We start from the raw sequence: 14,727 nt of genomic DNA, 5'->3' as shown, positions 1-14,727 counted from the left end.
GCTACCAAAGTTCTCAAATTCCCTTCCAAAAAGAGTTCTCAAATCTATTTACTTGCATTCTGTATTAATTAAAACCATGGTTAGCAGGTTAGGTGCTAAAGTAAAGAGATGGTTAGGTGATCTCTGTTAAAGAAGAAGGAAAGATTTTTCAGGTTATGTGCATGTTGAATGCGATCTTCCGGCGATAGCTTCAAGTAGCCTCGGCATCGGAGGTGTGTCAACTTCAACAAGACCTTCAAGAATCTGGACCACCTTTCCCATCATTGGGCGTTCGAACTCCCTGTCCTGAATCACTTTTGCTTCGGTGCCCTCCCCCTCCCCCCCTTCGTTCAAACTGTAGTGAACTAGAACACATGAAGAGCCAAGATATCTTCTTACCTCTTCGTAACCAGGGGCGCAATGATTAAAAGTGAATAAAAAGACATAAGTACAGGCCATAGAGTAGTCTGTACGGTCCGTTTAGGTCTAGTATATGGACCGAAGCAACCTCGTCCTGAATGCACCAACAGGCCACCTTGCATGCCATTTCAACCTCCTCAATGCCAACATCGCTGTTTAACCTTTCATCCACGAAGCTCATGACATCTCCCTCGAGAAGCTTGTGCGCCACCTGGATAGGGAGATAAACGATGCCGTCACCATCGCAGCTGCATATTTCGTGTGCGTTCATTCTCCCGGATATGATCTCTAGTAGTACCATCCCGTATCCATAAACATCGACTTTCGGCGTGATAGTCACTCCACTAATCCATTCAGGGGCAAGGTACCCAACAGTGTCCCTCGTTGTAGTTATGCCCCGGCTAAAATCCCTTGTGAGAAGCTTTGCCATCCCGAAGTCGGTAATCTTAGGAACGAAGGATACATCAAGAAGTATGTTATGCGGCTTGATATCACAGTTTTTTTTCGATAAAGGAGCATAGCCCCAGCCTCTGCATCAATAGATGCACACGGCTTGCTTTATTAAAACAAAGTATAAAGTGTTCAAGTCACAAAAGATTCATCTTTAGTTATTACAATCATGGAAAAGCTAGGGTCGATACATGGGTCAACCAGCTGAAAATTATATGGCACTCAGAAAAGCTATGCATTTGCTAATCTATTAAGATGCCGCCACCCAGTAGCTTGGAAAAAGAATTCCTGAGCAACCACTAGCATCCGGTTGCATCCAATAACCATATCCTCCAGCTGCTCCGCTGGGAGAAGGAAAACCCATTGCTGAATTGAATGAGCAGCTCGCCGGATAACCTGCAAAAAATTAGTTCCACTTTGCTCGTTAAAGATAATATCATTTCTAGTTCTCCAAATAGCCCAACAAATGGCTGAAACACCAATTCGAATTTTTTGTTTATCATTCTTCCTCACACCATTCAGCCATCTACCAAACATATTAGTAACATTAGCTGGTGGTGAAATATTATATGTAAAGTACATCATTCGCCATATTATCTTCAAAAAAGGACAATGAATAAACAAATGATTAACAGTTTCCATGTAATCACAAAACCAACACTTTTGGCTACCTTTCCACTTCCCTTTAACTAAATTGTCCTTAGTCAGAAGTACCTTATTGATCATGAACCACATAATTTTTTTAATTTTCAAAGAGATCTTTAACTTCCATAGGTATCTACGAAGATAAATAGTATGCCCATTCATGCAATCAAGGTACATAGACTTAACTGAGAAAATACCCGAATCAGTAAGCTTCCAAATAAACTTATCATGTTCAGATGTTAGGCTAATTGTAATTAGTCGTTGGCATAGATGTAACCATTGCACCCATTTATTGTCATTCAAACCTCTTCTAAAAGCAATGTTGATAGGTTCATTAGCAAGCACAGTCGAAACTACCACATTCTTATGTTGACCAATATTATACAATGCCGGATATTGATGAGACAAAGGAGTATCTCCCATCCATACATCCTCCCAAAACCTAACAGGTGTTCCATCCCCTATTCTGAAAAAACCTCTCTTGAAAAAGTCCTCTTTAACATGCATGAGACCCTTCCAGAAGGGTGAATCAATCGGCTTGACTTCTACTTGTGCCAGTGTTTTATTTTTAAGGTATTTGTTACATAAGAGCTGCTGCCACATACCCTCCTCTGAGAGAAGTTTAAACAACCACTTGCTCAGTAAACATTTGTTTTTCAATTCCAAAACCTCAATTCCCAACCCCCCCTTGGTACTTTGGTCGACACAAAATATTCCATTTAGATAATTTATATTTCCTCTTGTGTTCATCAGATTGCCAGAATTTTTTTGATCTATAATAGCCTAACCTCTTTCTAACCCCAATTGGTATTTTCAAGAAGGATAACATAAACATAGGAAGACTAGTAAGAACCGAATTAATAAGCACCAACCTATCTCCATAGGACAACATTTTACTCCGTCAACACCCCAATTTGGAAGCAAAAACGATTTTCTATAGGATTCCACTCCGTATTCCGCAGCATCCTATAATGTACCAGAATCCCCAAGTACTTTAATGGTAAGGTTCCAGACTCGCACCCAAAAATTTGTTTATACTGGTCCTCCATATACTTGGCCTTACCAAAGCTAAAAATTTCACTCTTGTGAAAATTATTTTTTAAACCCGACAATTGTTCAAAGATGCATAAGATTAGTTTCATATTAACAGCCTTAGCAATATCATGTTCCAAGAACAAAATTGTATCATCCGCATATTGTGAAATGGAAATACCCCCATCAATTAAATGAGGCAACAAACCACTTTACCCTCATCCTTAGCCCTAGCAATAAGAATCGCTAACATATCAGCAACAATGTTAAAAAGAATTGGAGACAGTGGGCCCCCCTGGAGTAATCCTTTTCTAGTTTGAAAATTATGCCCAATGACATCATTAAGTCTTATACCAAGACTCCCACCTTGCACAAATTGCTTTATTTCATCGCACCAAACAGGATCAAAGCCCTTCATACGTAGAACTTGCTGCAAAAAAGGCCATTTAACCTTATCATACGGCTTTTCAAAGTCAATTTTAAAAAGCATCCCATCAAGTTTCTTCCTATGCATCTCATGAATTATCTCATGAAGAACAACTACTCCTTCTAGAATATGTCTTCCAGGGATAAATGCCATCTGTGTTGGTCTAATCACTTTTTGTGCTACCTCCGAAATTCGATCTGTCGCCACTTTAGTAAAAAAATTAAAGCTCACATTAAGCAGACATATGGGCCTATATTGTTGTATCTGTGTTGCATATTCCTTTTTAGGCAGCAAAGTGATGACCCCATAATTCAGCTTATACAACGGCAACTCACCTTTCTGAAAGCTTTCAAATAAAGCCATCAGATCAAATTTAATAACCCCCCAAAAATGTTGGTAAAACTCCGCAGGGAAACCATCTGGTCCAGGTGATTTATTATGTTCCATTTGAAAAATAGCGCCGTGAACCTCCTCCATTAAGAAGTTCGCAATTAACCATGCATTCTCATCCGCCGACAATTGCGGAATATCTGCAATTCTACCTTCATCCAAGGAAACAGAACTAGGCTCTGGATCACCGAATAATTTTTTATAATACTCAGAAATATAAACGCGTAGATTATCATCCCCGACAATGGTACCCTCATCTTGCTCTAGTTGATAAATTTTCTTTTTTCTATGCTTACCATTTTCTATGAGGTGAAAATACTTGGTGTTATCACCCCCTTCCTGAATATATTTTACTTTAGCCCTTTGTGTCCACTTAATATCTTCCTCTCTTCAGAGCTTATTTAAATTTTCATTAGCTTGTTTTAACTCAGTGCGCTCCACAAAAGATAACGGCATTAATTCTGCTTTAATATCCAACATGTCTATAATGTTCAATAACCGTTCATTCTCCCTCTTATATTTTCCGCTTAATTTTTTTGCCCAACCACGTAAAAATCTGCGCAAATGCCTAATCTTATTCTGCCAAGTGTGGATCAGAGTTTTTCCAGGAGGGCCTGCCACCCATTCCTTTGCAATCAGATCATAAAACCCCTCATGTTCTAACTAAGCCAACCCAAAAGAGAATCGCGGCTTATTACCTACGTGTGCCTGAATCCCCGCATCAATCAAAAGCGGAGTGTGATCAGATCCAGAGCGAGACAAAGCCCGGACCGTAACCAAAGGGAATTTTTGTTCCCATTCAACACTTGCAAGCACCCTATCCAATTTTTCATGTGTAGGCGTTTCTCTTCTACTTGCCCAGGTAAATTTATCCTCAGGTTTTATCACAGTGTATGATGTGGTCGAGGCAGCCCTCATGAAGGTATGCTAGCCCCCTGGCAACTGCAAGAGCTATTTGGTATCTGGTTCTCCAATTCAGAGTTTCAGCATTGCTCCGGAACAGATGAACATCAAGCGAAATATTAGGCATGTGTTCGTACACAAGCAGCCTCTTGTCACCCTCGCATCAGAAACCAATCATTTTGACTAAATTCGTGTGCTGGAGGATCCCAATTGAACTAACCTCAGCCCTGAATTGCTTCTCTTGCTGGTAGCAATCGTAAGGCCTCTTCACTGCTATATTGATAGACTCGTTTAACAGCCCCTTGAACACAGAACCAAAACCACCTGCCCGAATCTTCTCTGAGAAATTTATAGTTGTGCGCTGCAATTCAATATATCTGAATGAAACAAGTTGACTACCACTATGGATGTTGTCCAATGTTTGACTGTATCTTTTGTTCCTCCTGGTCCTCCATAGCACTAAGATGAGCACCAAGACGCCCAAAGCAATGATGTTTTTTCTTTCGATAAAGGGTGTTTTATTACTTAAAAGGTTTAAGCATTACACCCAGCCAAAGCAATGATAGCTTGCACCAATGGCGCCCAAGATGATAGGTTTGTTGTTTTTTCGAGTGTGGAACTCCTTATGCCACACAGAACAACCACCAGTACCAAAGGAATATGCAGTGCAAGAGCCGTTACTCAGACAAACCTGCTCGCAATCGCTTGCCAACGCGACATGCCCCACGGCTCTGCGGGGATCATAGGGCACTCTGGTGACCGGCACGGCGCGTAGAACTTCTCAGACAGGCCAGCCGTACTGCTGTTTCCAATGCCAGCACAATTCAACTGAATGTTCCTCCTGCATCCGGCCGTGCTTCGATCGTCAAGATCCCAGTCCGCAGGTGAATCCTTTCATGCATCCGCAAGGCAGAGGAGCGTTGTCGGCGCAGACCGTGAAAGGTCGGCAGACGGCATGGACCTCGCACTGAGCGGCGGGGTGGGTGTAGCCGTCACCTAGTCCTGCGTGGCGTCGTGCCAGGCCAGCACCTTCCTCCGCCCAAACACGTCCAGGAAGCTGTACATGGTGATCGTTCGTCGAGCAGGTGGTAGGCGAAGGACACCTCCCGGTCGTCGTCGACGAACCTGAAGCCAAACAGGTGGCGGGCGATCATCTCCGGCACGTTGCTGAAGTACTCGCCGTTCCACTCCCCGCTGGACCAGCACGTCACGGACGAGTTCCACAGCATCTGGACGACGCCAGCGCGGCCCAACTCCATGGTGTACACGCCCGGCGCCAGGTCGACCCGGTTCCTCCTGGAGACGAGGCGGCGGCTCCGGCCGGTGAGTTTGTCCAGCCCGTTCGTGGCGCCGGGGAGCAGGGTGTCCGTCGTCGGGTGGTCGAAGCTCTGCCACAGCACGTCCGACGCGTTGGAGGCGCTGCGCAGGACCAGGTTCCCGGTGTCCAGGAGATTAGGAGAACAAGAACAACGACGGTCTTGTTGGTGCGGGGTGTGACGACGTCGGCTTGGGTGGACCAGACGGCAGTGCCGTGGTCCAAGATGACGAGGTTGCCGCCGCCGGAGATCGCGAACTCCGGCGAGGCGGCGCCTGCTACCGGGCTGCCTCCCCTGTTGCCCTGTTGGCCACCCACACCGTGGTCAACTTGGGAACCCGGTTGAACCACATATGCCTAGCCAGGCGAATTTCCTCTTTGACACTCAATCGCTCACGTGGTTAGTTTTTTCGGCAGAATGTGCAAATTACCTTTTTTTTGTCACTTAGTGTTTAATGATTTACATGTAAATGCACGCGTTCACACTTGCATGTACACTTCACACATTCAAATTACATACTTCCTTCGTCTCAGTTTACTAGTCTTCCCCGTATCACTAGGTCGCCAATTTAAGCTACATAATTTAAATTACATAATAAAAAATTATATTATTAGAAAATAGAACAGCTAAATTTTTCAATGATATAATTTTTATAACATATAACTAATACTAAATTGATCAAATTTGTGACCTAGCGGTACGCGCACGTCTAATAAACTGTAAGGAAGGGATACATGTTTACACTTGCATGCCTTTCACACTAGTATTCATGATGTTCACACTTACACCAAGTAGGCCCGGGCTAATTAAATAACATTAAATGCTTGTATACCAAAGATCAATTCCCTTTTCCATGTTATATCAAAATCCTGTACCAAGAATTTTATGAGTGAAATTGTGTCTAGTGGTGATGATGCATTTTTATTTTTGCAATTCCCTTTTTACAATTCCTTTTTGCAATTCCATTTTTTTGTTATTTCGTACGGTAATTTATGTCTTTTAGATTTATTTTTATAATTCCATTTTTCGGGCTAGTGGTTTTTAGGGGAGGGGATAACGGGTGGGGGATTCACTTGCAACTCAAATGAACTACCACTTGCTACTCAAATTAAGTATTGTTTTAAGTTGTAAGCTAAAAAATTGCTGAAATATTTTAAATGAATTTAATTTTTAGGGTTGCTAGGTATTTAAATTATCGTTGATAAATAACAGGGCAACGGATTGATAACTTGTAAACAAAAAAGTGGCTAAAATATTCTAAATGAAATTAACTTTTTATGATTGATAGTTATTTATATTTACCATTCGTAAATAATGGGTCACCGGGTTGATAGCTTGTAAACAAAAAAAGTCGTTAAATATTCTAAATGAAATACTTTTTAGGGTTGAAAATTTACCATTGATAAATAACGGGGCACCAAGTTGATAGCTAATAAACTAAAAAATAGTCTCTAAAATATTATTAATGAAATTAACTTTTTAGGGTTGATAGTTATTTATATTTACCGTTGCTAAATAACGAGCCACCGGGTTGATATCTTGTAAACTAAAAAATAGTTGCTAAAATATTCTAAATGAAATTACCATTTTAGGGTTGATAGTTATTTATAATTACCGTTGATAAATAACGGGGCATCGGGTTGATATCTTGCAAATAAAAAAGAGTCGCTAAAATATTTCTAAATGAAATAAGCTTTCTTGGGTTGCTATAGTTTTATGTTTACCGTTGATAAATAACGGGGCACCGGGTTGATAGTTGTAAACTAAAACAACATTCGCTAAAATATTCTAAATGAAATTAGCTTTTTAGGGTTGGTAGTATTTACCGTTGATTAATAACGTGTGCACCGGATTGATATCTTGTAAACTAAAAATAGTGTCTAAAATATTCTAAATGAAATTAGCTTTTTAGGGCAGGTAGTTATTTATATTTTTACCGTTGATAATTAATGGGACATCGGGTTGATAGCTTGTAAACTAAAAAGGCTAAAATATTCCGAATGAAATTAGCTTTTTAGTGTTGGTACTTATTTGTATGTACCGTTGATAAATAACGGGGCACCGGGTTGATAGCTTTATAAACTAAAAATGAATTCCAAAAGTATTCTAAACGAAATTAACTTTTCGGGTTGGTAAGTTTTAAAATTTACGGTTGATAAATTCCGTATTTTAGGGTTGATAACTTTTAGCCCAAATTTTTTTTGTCGAAACATATTAACATGGGTGCTAGTTTTGAAGATCTCGTCAAGACCGATTCATAGGTGAAAAGGGATTTGAAATCGGAGCAGTGGCTTGTGAGATAAAACATTTTGAATTTTTGATTTATGAAAGATTCTCGCTTCCATCAGCAGATTCTTCTTGTTTCACGTGCATGCAAAACTTTCCAGAAATAGCAATCCCTACAGTCCAAAATATGCCTTAAGAGGAATTTTTCTTTTGTCCAAAACTAACCGCTCCCTTCCCCATGGGCGGGTGACCGCCAGCTAGGGTTTCCCCTAGGTAGGAGGCCTTAGGGCTCGTTTGGTTGGTACAATCTGGGATCTTAAAGAAGCCAAGCACGAACTTGCCGGTGCTGGAGAAGAGCTTGTCGTCACCGGCGAGAGACTGGCCTGGCGAGAGGGAGCGCGTCTCCGTGGAAGCGGAGCTCTCCAGAGCGTTGATACGTCCAATTTGCATCATTACTTTATATCATAATTTAATGTTATTTATTGATATATTTCATATTTAGAGGTGATACTTATGTTATTCCATCTATTTTTGCATGTTTGATGATTACTAGGAAGCATAGGCGCGGCGGCACGCCGCACCCGTGGCGATACATCATACATGTTTGATGTACTTTATTAATTTTGGTTATTTTAAGTGCATGTTACATTATTTTTTAATGGTGCGTTGGATGGCCTTGGATTGATGGAATAGATTGGTGACATACGATCAAATGGGTTAAGTATGGACTGGATCGTTGGTGATTCTCTACTTTTATGCAGGAGCTGAGGTTTGCTATGAAGTGAGTTAAGAAAATTTAGTTTTGTCGAAGGTTTGAGTGGTTAATACTAATAAAATAAGTTGGGCAATTTAAGGAGAAACGTTTAGAAAATTGCTTTATCTTTAGAACACACATAAGCACGTAAGTGGATAACATGCAGCTAGTTCTGATTGCTACTAAAATACATAGTAGTAGTTGGTACTAATAATATGCATAGCCTGCGCATTAGGTGGGAGCGATGGTACGTATTTCTACTGGATTATAGTGGGGAGAGGTACATGGCAGAGGTCCTGGGTTACCTGGCGCTTCATAATTTGTACAATTATCAATGCATGTCCCTGATGGCGAACTAAGGCAGCTGTTCTGGTTATTCCCTGAGTTTTAATTCGTCAGTGCCCTGCATCACCTTCTTCGTGGGTAGAAGAGATAATGACGATGAATTCTCCCTTTAGTGCAGGGAAGGCGACAACTGGCCGAGCCACCGCGCCGGTCGTGAGCTGTGCGGAGGGCGGCGCACAAAGGCGAATATCTGCAGCGTGCTGCGCACGGTCGTTGGATGTGATCCACGGCTCCGCCTGGGTGTTGAGGAAGAAGCCTTGTGTGCAGTGCTTGTGTGGGAGGTGGTGCTCAAGAATCGAGAATTCGAGATCCAGGCCGAGCTCCACCGGGGCCAGTTCCGCGGGGCTGCAGGAAGAGACTTCGGGCTCCGGCTCGTCGTGGAAGAAGTCGCCGTTGTGGCTGTTCATTATCTTCTCAATGTAGAGTGGTATGGATGGCCTGTGGGGTGGCGTGGCCGGTGGCCGTGCCATGGCCTACGCAGTACGCAAACCTGCCCGAACAAATGCAAGATGACGCCACGCGACCAAATGCCTCAGACGAATCGCGGTGGCTCGAAAAGCAGGCATCAATGAAGTAGCAAAAACTGAAAACAAAAGACACACAGCAGTCACGGCTAATACACCAGCAATGAACCAATTAGCACAGTGTCTCACGCTGGACAAACCATCAGGCAATGGGTCAAGTGGCGTTTGAATCAGCTAGCAAAGCACGTTGAAAGAGGACCGCACATTATAACCAGCCAAAGCACGGAGGAGCGAACAAAATCGAAGAGCTAACACACAAGAACCAACAGAATGAAAACCAATAGAAAAAATAAGAAGCACGGCTAGGAGAAGAAGATGCTGCAGCTCAATCAGAAACGGACGAACAGAGGAACCCAAGATCTCTGACCATGAAGATACGGCCGGTGTCAAATTATCACCCATAAGAGGACAACCAGACGATGAACCATGCCCATTAAACAAAGACGAAGGTCCAGGAACACCGGAACCACTTCCATGAAAACCCGATAAAAGGGCAGAAAATCGGGAGAATTAGAAGGCCACGAACTGCGGAAACACAAAACAAAGTTAGAAGTAAGAAACATGCGTATGTAGAACATGCAGCAGGATCGCACACCATGAGAAAAAAAAAGCAACAAAAACGAACCACCGGCGGTACCACCTGATTGCATCAACAATCCGCAGTTTCCCCAACCAAATATCACGCCTTCTAATAACCGCCTCCGACAAACACTCGGAGGCAAAAGAGAAATCGAATCAGCAGGCGGAGAAGAAGGAAAACCATCCAGCGACGGATGATTAGCATCAATCAGAAAAGCAGATGCGGACACAGAAACAACGGGCACAAGCGGCAGAACCGCAGGTCCAGCCGATCGGCCACCGCGACGCCGACGACCCTGCCGCCACGGCATCGTCGACGACCAGGAGGCCTTCCTGCTCACCGCCGTGGCGCGGACCACCGGGGGGCCTTCCCTACCCGCCGCGACGGCCACCATCAGGAGGCTCAAGCCACGTACACCCATAGGATACCTACAGGAAAGAGGAATATGCAGAGAGTAAGAAAAGGAGGACAACACGATGTGGACAAAACCAATACCAGGCAGAATCAGGCAAACCGGACGCTGCAGTCATCGGCTTCTCCGTAGCCGAGTTGTAAGGAACAGAAGGCCGCTGGAAGAAGGTAGAACATGCTGCAGTCCTTGCCCTCTCCGATCTCCATAACCGAGGCATGAACTAATGAAAAGTATGTGGGAAGGAAGCAGAAAACATTGGCACGTAAATCCTACCGTATCACAGGAAGAAGACACGTACGGCGGTAACGTGGCACCACACCGATTTATTTCCACCGCACTATGTGATAAGTGGGCACCAGGTATAGCCTAAAGAAATAGATAAATGGTGAGGGAACGTAACCGGAAGCAGTGGTAACTACCTAAACAGAAAACGTACAGCAGCCGGTAGCCTGTAATTTCCGAACCCAAAGAAAAAACGACCAAAAAATTGATAGCTCATTGACCCAGCCAAGTGACCGAAAGATAAGCCTACCTGTCTCCAAACTATTGGTGGAATGCAAGGAAAATTAGGACATCTACAGTGTCCAAATCGGTAAGAGTTGCTCTAAACTGATCAGCCATTATATAGGGTATAATTGGAGAATTAACCACTGGAGCCACGAATCTGCTGGAAGAAAGACCATCAAGGCACCATATTTCTGAAGACCAACAATTCCAAACAAAGATACAGAAAATCATATTTTTCCAGATGACGGACGAAGCCAGAAGGGGAGGCCGAGATGGGCCAGGCGGGCTCCAAACCACCCCTAGGCGCGGGCCCACCCAAGGCCACGCCTAGGCATGGTCTGGGCACCCTGGCCCACTTCCGACGACACCTCACGTATTTCAACCCCTGGGGAAACCTAAGATCGGGGGTACAACGAAAGAAATAATCCGCCGTTGCTATGGGACGGAGAACCAGAGAGGGAGAAAAGCTCTCCGGCAAGCTGAAATCAGCCGGGGAAATTCCATCCATCATCGCCATCATCACCGCCATCGAGCTGGAATTCATCGAGATCATCATCACCATCATCTTCACCACCAGCACCATCATCGCCACCGCCTCCACGCCGTCCCGATGTAACATCTCGGGTTTGATGCTTGTCTAGTTCATAGGGGAAACTTTCCCGGTGTTGATTACTCTTTGTAGTTGATGCTACTGAGTGAAACCATTGAATTAAGTTTATGTCCAGATTGTTATTCATCATCATATCACCTCTGATCATGATCCATATGATGTCTCGTGAGTAGTTCGTTTAGTTCTTGAGGACATGGGAGAAGTCATGTTGTTATTAGTGGAACTGTGTTGAGTAATATGCAATGATTTGATATTTAAGTTGTGGTGTTATTCTTCTAGTGGTGTCATGTGAACGTCGACTACATGATACTTCACCTTTAAGGGCCTAGGGGAATGCATTGTGTATTTGGATACTAATTGTGGGGTTGCGGGACGACATAAACCCAAATCCCCATTAGGAAACCGGTGCACAAGGGAGTGTAGGATCTCAAAGTTTAAGGTTGTGGTTATATTTATCTTAATTACTTATTGTAGTTACGGATGCTTACAAGAGGTATAATCACAAGTATGCATTAGTACAAGTACGGGGTAGTGCATTAGCTTAGGTTCACCCACACAACACTTACCAAACCACTGAATATTATTCAACTATGTGAAGTGAAAGCACTTGACATGATTCTCGTGTGTCCTCAGGAACGTTTGTTCATCGTAAGTAAAACAACCGGCTTGTCCTTTGCTCTAAAAAGGATTGGGCCACTCGCTGCAATTATTACTACTGCATTTTATTTACTCGTACTTTATTTATCTGCAATATCAAATACCCATGTAAACCTGTTCGCTAGTGTTTATAGTGAGTCCTCGATCAAAACTGCTTGTCAACATCTTCTGCTCCTCGTTGGGTTTGACACACTTATTTATCGAAAGTACTACGATAGACCCCTGATACGCGTACAGCACGCGTCCGTTGGGAACCCCAAGAGGAAGGTGTGATGCGTACAGCGGCAAGTTTTCCCTCAGTATGAAACCAAGGTTTATCGAACCAGTAGGAGCCAAGAAGCACGTTGAAGGTTGATGGCGATGAAATGTAGTGCGGCGCAACACCAGGGATTCCGGCGCCAACGTGGAACCTGCACAACACAAACCAAGTACTTTGCCCCAACGAAACAGTGAGGTTGTCAATCTAACCGGCTTGCTGTAACAAAGGATTAGATGTATAGTGTGGATGATGATTGTTTGCAGAAAACAGTAGAACAGTATTGCAGTAGATTGTATTTCAGTATAGAGAATTGGACCGGGGTCCACAGTTCACTAGAGGTGTCTCTCCCATAAGATAAATAGCATGTTGGGTGAACAAATTACAGTTGGGCAATTGACAAATAGAGAGGGCATGACCATGCACATACATATTATGATGAGTATTGTGAGATTTAATTGGGCATTACGACAAAGTACATAGACCGCTATCCAGCATGCATCTATGCCTAAAAAGTCCACCTTCAGGTTATCATCCGAACCCCTTCCAGTATTAAGTTGCTAACAACAGACAATTGCATTAAGTATTGCGCGTAATGTAATCAATAACTACATCCTCGGACATAGCATCAATGTTTTATCCCTAGTGGCAACAGCACATCCATAACCTTAGAGGTTTCTCTCACTCCCCCAGATTCACGGAGACATGAACCCACTATCGAGGATAAATACTCCCTCTTGGAGTTACTAGCATCAACTTGGCCAGAGCATCTACTAATAACGGAGAGCATGCAAGATCATAAACAACACATAGATATAAATTGATAATCAACATAACATAGTATTCTCTATTCATCGGATCCCAACAAACACAACATATAGCATTACAGATAGATGATCTTGATCATGTTAGGCAGCTCACAAGATCCGACAATGAAGCATAATGAGGGGAAGACAACCATCTAGCTACTGCTATGGACCCATAGTCCAGGGGTGAACTACTCACACATCACTCCGGAGGCGACCATGGCGGCGTAGAGTCCTCCGGGAGATGATTCCCCTCTCCGGCAGGGTGCCGGAGGCGATCTCCTGAATCCCCCGAGATGGGATTGGCGGCGGCGGCGTCTCTGGAAGGTTTTCCGTATCGTGGCTCTTGGTACTGGGGGTTTCGCGACGAAGGCTATTTGTAGGCGGAAGGGTAGGTTAGGGGGCGTCGCGAGGGGCCCAGGAGACAGGTCGGCGCGGCCAAGGGTGGGGCCGCGCCGCCTACCCTCCTGGCCACCTCGTGGCCCCACTTCGTTGACTCTTCGGTCTTCTGGAAGCTTCGTGGCAAAATAGGACCCTGGGCATTGATTTCGTCCAATTCCGAGAATATTTCCTTACTAGGATTTCTGAAACCAAAAACAGAACTTGACAAGCGGCACTTCGGCATCTTGTTAATAGGTTAGTTCCAGAAAATGCACGAATATGACATAAAGTGTGCATAAAACATGTAGATATCATCAATAATGTGGCATGGAACATAAGAAATTATCGATACGTCGGAGACGTATCAGCATCCCCAAGCTTAGTTTCTGCTCGTCCCGAGCAGGTAAACGATAACAAAGATAATTTCTGGAGTGACATGCCATCATAACCTTGATCATACTATTGTAAGCATATGTAATGAATGCGACGATCAAACCAATGTATATGACATGAGTAAACAAATGAATCATATAGCAAAGACTTTTCATGAATAGTACTTCAAGACAAGCATCAATAAGTCTTGCATAAGAGTTAACTCATAAAGCAATAATTCAAAGTAAAGGCGTTGAAGCAACACAAAGGAAGATTAAGTTTCAGCGGTTGCTTTCAACTTGTAACATGTATATCTCATGGATATTGTCAATGTAAAGTAATATAACAAGTGCAATATGCAAATATGTAAGAATCAATGCACAGTTCACACAAGTGTTTGCTTCTTGAGGTGGAGAGAAATAGGTGAACTGACTCAACATAAAAGTAAAAGAATGGTCCTTCAAAGAGGAAAGCATCGATTGCTATATTTGTGCTAGAGCTTTGATTTTGAAAACATATAGAGAGCAATAAAAGTAAAATTTTGAGAGGTGTTTGTTGTTGTCAACGAATGGTAGTGGGCACTCTAACCCCCTTGCCAGACAAACCTTCAAAGAGCGGCTCCCATTTTATTTTATTTTTGTGTGGCACTCCTTCCAACCTTTCTTTCACAAACCATGGCTAACCGAATCCTTCGGGTGCCTGCCAACAATCTCATACCATGAAGGAGTGCCTTTT

The 14,727-nt window shown here is 43.2% G+C and overlaps 1 pseudogene; it reads right to left on the bottom strand.

Annotated features, from left to right (window-relative positions):
* Positions 1–153: 153 nt before the first annotated feature.
* Positions 154–8,238, bottom strand: LOC127334804 (G-type lectin S-receptor-like serine/threonine-protein kinase At2g19130; annotated as a pseudogene).
* Between the last annotated feature and the right edge of the window lie 6,489 nt (positions 8,239–14,727).

This window comes from Lolium perenne, chromosome 2 (genome assembly GCF_019359855.2).
Source record: "Lolium perenne isolate Kyuss_39 chromosome 2, Kyuss_2.0, whole genome shotgun sequence".
NCBI classification, from domain to species: Eukaryota; Viridiplantae; Streptophyta; class Magnoliopsida; order Poales; family Poaceae; genus Lolium; species Lolium perenne.
Note: the sequence above shows the minus strand (reverse complement) of the source record. Positions and strands in the feature narration are given on the sequence as shown.